Here is a 6,000-nt window from a genome sequence, read left to right on the forward strand (position 1 = left end):
TTGGAGATCTGAACAGCGCTTTGACATTGGACATAGAGAGGCAGAATATGGAGTTTTCCATGCTGGTTTTTCAGTCCTGTGTTGACTCAGTATTTCCTTACTATGTCCCCCTTCTTCCCTTTTGGATTGTATGTTCAAAGTATGTGAGCTGCTTTTTTACTTTACAGGGGGTTACAGTTAAGAGACTGCCATGAGTCTCAGAGACTTCAAACTTGGTATTTTTAAACAGTGTTTAACCTGTGATAACCTATGAGAGGACCTTTGGAGTTGAATGGAATGTGTTTTTGCATTGCAATATGACTCTAAGCCTATGGGAGACAGGAAGCAGAATGTGGCGGTTTGAATAGGAGTGGCCTCCAAAGGCTTACATGTTTGAAGGCTTAGTCATCAGAGAACAGTGCTATCTGAAAGGATTAGAAGGATCAAGAGGTGTGGATTTGTTGGAAGAAGTGTGTTATTGGGGGTAGACTTAGAGGTTTCAAAAGCCCATACCAGTCTGCCAGGCACAGTGGTGCATACCTGTATCTCAGCACTTGGGAGGCAGAGGCAGGCGGATCTCTGTGAATTGAAGGCCAGCCTGGTCTTCAAAGCGAGTCCAGGACAGTCAAGGCTACACAGAGAAACCCTGTCTCAAAAAAAAAAAAAAAAAGCCCATACCAAACCTAGTTTCTCTGTCTCTATCTGTCTGTCTGTCACTCTGTCTCTCTCTGTCTGTCTGTCTGTCTGTCTCTCTCTCTCTCTCTCTGTGTGTGTGTGTGTGTGTGTGTGTGTGTGTGTGTGTGTGTGTAGCTCTCAGCCACTGCTCCAGCACATGTGTTACCACTGCTCCCTGTCATGGTGATAATGGACTAAGCCTCTGAAACTGTAAGCCAGCCCCCAATTAAATGCCTTCTTTCATAAGTATTGCCTTGGTCATAGTCTCTTTCTTTACAGCAATAGAACAGTGACTAAGACAGAAAAAAATTTAAAGGTAGCTAGTATTCTCTGTTCATATTCATAAGATCTTAAACTAGGCATTATGGAAGATCTGGAAAAGAGATCTTCTATGGACGCCTTGATAGTCAGAAATAATTCGTCAGCCAATTTCTTCTCTTTGTCATCCATTTATTAGCAGAATGCTGAGCTAAGCAGCTAAAACTTTCTGGAACAACGGCCACTTCCTAAGTGTAGCTAGGTCACCGAAATTATATATATACTTACGACATTATAGATATTTATGACAGTCAGTTCAGGAACCAGGCATCCAGGCCTACAGGGACAGGAGAAAGTGTCACATAAGCTCCTCTCTGCCCCAGATCCATGGTGCTTAGTTCTGTCATCCACTCACTTTGTCTTTCTCTTTCCTCCTTGTGGAGTAACCAGATTGGCAGGGATGGCACGTCCTCCTGTGGGCAGTTTGTCTTGCTTTTCTGCAGAGTTCAGTCTCTGCAAAACCTGAGAAGAAAAGAGACCTTCTTCCCAACCACCCATGACTCTGTTGGGGGCAGGCAGGATGGGGGTTACTTCTTTATTAAAAAAAACCTGTTGAAAGAAAAGAAACAACATTGCCCCCTCAGGGAGCTTACTGTCTGATAAACAGAGGCTGGAAACAGGAAAGGCAGGAGGTGGGAGGCTGGGGAGAGGGAGACATTGTAACTCACACAGCCTAGCTGTCTGGTCTCCTCTTGCTTGTTCACCTCCTCTCCACAGTCTCCTGGAGAGAACTCTGCCAAAGGATCCTGTAGTTTACGTGGAATGGCTACAAATATGATAGGCTTAAAAATGCCTGCTTTTTATTTTTATTTTTGTCGTGACATTTATTGAACAGTGTGCATGTGCTAGTAACCATACTTTCTTTTATTTTTGTTGTGACATTTATTGAACAGTGTGCATGTGCTAGTAACCACAGTTGACAGTGTATTGAGCCCTGGCCTTCATCATGAGTCACCAGCAAATAGTCCCTCAAGGTGGGAGGTCTCTTCACAGAGGAAGAAGCTGAGCCAGAGAGGCAAAGTAACCTTCCCAATAACACACAGCCAGCAGGCAGCCTGCTCCTGCAGACTCAGTGACTACAGCCCCTTAACTTTAGATATTGTTCTCACTCTCTCTCTTTTTTTTGTTTTTGTTTGTTTGTTTGTTTGTTTGTTTTTTATTCATGTGTGTCTCGGGGACTTCTGTATTACTGTGAAGAGACGCCATGACTGAGGTAACTTATAAAAGAGAGCATTTAATTAGGGAGCATGGTAGCAGGCAGGCATGGTGCTGGAGCAGTAGTTGAAAGCTTACATCTGATCTACAAACTCGAGGCAGAAAGCCTGGGCCTGCTCAGTCTTTAGCTCATTCCTAGTGGCTCACCTTCTCCAACAAAGTCATACCTAATCCTTCCAAAACAGTTCCACCAACTAGGGACCAGGCATTAAAACACATGAGACTACGGGGACTATTCTCAATCAAACCACCGCAGTATGCATATCATGAATGTGCTGTGCAACACGTGAGGGTATGCTCACTTGTGCATACACCTGTAGAAGCCAGAGGTCAACTCCAGGTGTCCTCTTCTCTTGAGACAATCTGTCACTCAACCTAGAGCTTGCCCTTTAGGGTAGGCTGACTGGTCAGCAAAACCTCCAGGAGCCACTTGTCTCTGTACCCATAGAGCTGGGGTTATAGGTGTACGCCACCACACCTGCCTTTCACTTGAGTGCAGGAGATTCAAACTCACATCCTCAGGTTGCACATCAAGCACTTTATCACTGAGTCAGCTTCCCAGGCCCTCCTTCTCCCCTTCTGATTTATCTTGTACTGCTCTCAGCAGAGGCATTTGAGCCTCTCTCAGTAGAAGGGAAAAAGGTGGGATGAAAATGACTTAAAATCACTGGACTTTTCAGATCTACAGCCACGCCATCCTAAGTAGGTAAGAGGCTCTCTTCCTTCGGAATGGAGCACTGGGAGCCTTGCCTGGTTGCCCTCAAGCAGAAGTGTGGGTGGTAAAAGGCTTTTGCTAAGACTGGAGTTCCTTTACAGTCTCCTGCAGGTGGTGATGAGAAGGGTTTCCCAGTCAACCCCACAAGGGCACTGGAGAAGTACAGTTGAACAGCAGCTTCACGAGGGACCACTTCTAGAGTGACAGACCCTGGAGATGACGTCCATGATACCTGATGTGACATTACAGGGATGTGGAGGGATGAGCACAGGTGCTGTAAGGAATTAACGCAAAGCTGGGCAGTGGTGGCGCATGCCTTTGATCCCAGCACTCAGGAGGCAGAGGCAGGCGGATCACTGTGAGTTTGAGGCCAGCCTGGTCTACAGAGTGATTCCAAGACAGCTAGGGCTGTTACACAGAGAAACTCTGTCTCAAAAAAACAAAAGAAAAAAATTAATTCACAGGAGGCAGAGGCCGGCAGATCTCTGTGAGTTCAAGATCAGTCTGATCTACAGAGGGAGTCTAGGATAGCCAAAGCTACACAGAGAAACCTATCTCAAAAACAAAAGAAAAACAAAAACCATGAACTAACTCCTCAAAGTGTGTGTGTGTGTGTGTGTGTGTGTGTTTACACATGTATGTAGAAACCAGAGTTGGTTGCTTTTTTTTTTTCAATTGCTTCTCTATCTCATTTTATTTTGAGAGAGGATCTCTCTCTGATCTTGGAGCTCGCCACTTCCGCTAGAATGACTGGTGAGCAAGCTCCAGGACTCCACTCATGTGTCTACACACCATCCTCTTAGTGATGAGGCTGGAGGTGCTCACTGCCTAGTCTTTGTATGTAGATCCTGGGGATGCAGACATAGGCCCGCATGCCTGCATTGCAAGCACTTTACTTACTGAGCCACCTCTCCAGTCCTCCTGGTGCATTTTTATAGCAGAAAGGGACTTCAGATCTCCCCCGATTCAACCTGATCACTTTAATAGCGAGGAAGCAGAGTAGAGATGTGCTACACTGTTCCCAAAGTCGCAAGGCTGCTCAGCCAGGACAGGGGACCAGAGCCAGTCTGGGGCTGTCAAGAGAATGTCACAGAAGGCATTCAGCTATTCTTGGAAGACTTCTGGAATTGCTTTCCTGGTAAACAATGTGAACCTTTTGGAAGTCTTTGGTCAGGGCCCATGGAACAGTTTGGTGTTCAGAGCTAGCCCTGAGCATGTCCTAATTTCTTTTTCTGTTGCTGTGATAAAATACTCTGAAGGGAGAGTTTATTCTGAGCATACTCCATCACGGTGGGAAAGTCAAGCCGCCTAGAGCTTGAAGCAGCTCGTCACATTGCATCCATAGTCAGGACTCAGAGCACAGGAATGCTGGTGCTCAGCTCCCTTTCTCTGCTCCATACAGTCTGGCATCCCCTGCCTAAGGCTCATGCTGCCTACGGTGGGCGGGTCTTCTCACCTCAGTTAACCTAGCTAATAGAACCTTCCACAGGCATGCTCAAAGGCTCATCTCGCTCACAGAGTTTATCCAGGTGACAACTGAGCTAGCCATCACTGAGGGTCATGAAACTGGGTGACCAGATAGGAGCTCGCAAACATGTGGAGCTGGCAGGAGGGAGGCTGAAGGTCTCCTGTGACTAATAACCTAGCACTGATGGCCATCAGTGTTCTCAGTGCGACCATGTAAAAGATCATTTACTTTGGGGGAATTCCTATTCTCTGTTCTATATTTATATTATTTGATGTAGGTATGTGTATGTATGCATATATACAAGCACATACCCAGTGACAGCCATTTTGGCATATTCATTTAAAGTGGATATATTTTATTTTTTAAACAATACTTATTTCTGTGTATATGTATGTCTGTGTGAGTGTATGTGAGCAGGTACCCAGAAGGCGCGAGATCCTATGGAGCTGGAGTTACAGGTATTTGTGAGCTGCCCAAGGTGAGTGCTGGGACCTGCACTCTGTTCCTTGTGATAGAGCAGCATGAACTCTCAGCTGCTGAGCCAGCTCTCCCAGAGGGGCTGGATCCAGCACCCACATGGCAGCTCACAACTGTCTGTGACTCCAGTCCCAGGAGATCTGACATCCTCACACAGACATGCAGGCAAGGCGGAAGACCAATGCACATAAAATAAACATCGGGTAAAATTTAAAAATCACATGCCAAATTAAACACAGCCTCCCTGAAGTTGCGTTTGTAGGTATTTTGTCACAAAACAAGAAAAGTAACAGGTACACTACAGCTTCTGCAGAACCTCCAGGAAGTGAAGGAACTTGGCCAAGATTCCACGATGGTAAAGGACAATGCCGGAAGTTAGCCTAGGGCTGTCAGAGACCCAAACCTGACTCCTTGATGGGTACCCTCCTGTGTGCATGCAGAAGGAGCCAGGATGATCCTCTTAAATGGAAATAGAATGCCACCATTAGTTCCACAGGTGTGCTGCATAGCCTGGCCAGCCTCCTTTTTGTTGTTGTTGTTGTTTGTTTCTTTTTTTTTTTTTTTTTTTTTTTTTTTTCCGAGACAGGTCTCTCTGTGTGTAACCCTGGCTATCCTGGACTCACTTTGTAGACCAGGCTGGCCTCAAACTCACAGAGATCTGCCTGCCTCTGCCTCTTGAGTTCTGGGATCAAAGGCATGCGCCACCACACCCAGATCGCTCTCTTTTTAAAGCTATGGTTTACAGCCTGCCTGAAAGGATCATTTCAAATTGCATATATGTTAATATTATGTATATGGCTCCAGTGATATATATGTTAGATTTCAGTTTTTTAAAATAATCTTCTTCCACCCCCTCACCCATATCTAAAAATAAGATGCCAAAAATATTACCTGGGAGAGAAATGTAATGAAAAGCAGAGAAAACTATAAATTGATTATAGTCTACTGAAAGGTGTAGATGGTTCTAGTTTATGGAGACCCACTTCTGCAAAGCTCTATCCTTAAAGGAGACTTTGTTTTTGTTTGCTTTTGTTTCTTGAGACAGGGTTTCTCTCTGTAGACTTGGCTGTCTGGGACTCACATTGTAGACCAGGTTGGACTTAAACTCATGGTGATCCGCCTGCCTCTGCCTCCTGAGTGCTGGGTCTAAAAG

Source organism: Acomys russatus, chromosome 14 (genome assembly GCF_903995435.1).
Source record: "Acomys russatus chromosome 14, mAcoRus1.1, whole genome shotgun sequence".
NCBI classification, from domain to species: domain Eukaryota; kingdom Metazoa; phylum Chordata; class Mammalia; order Rodentia; family Muridae; genus Acomys; species Acomys russatus.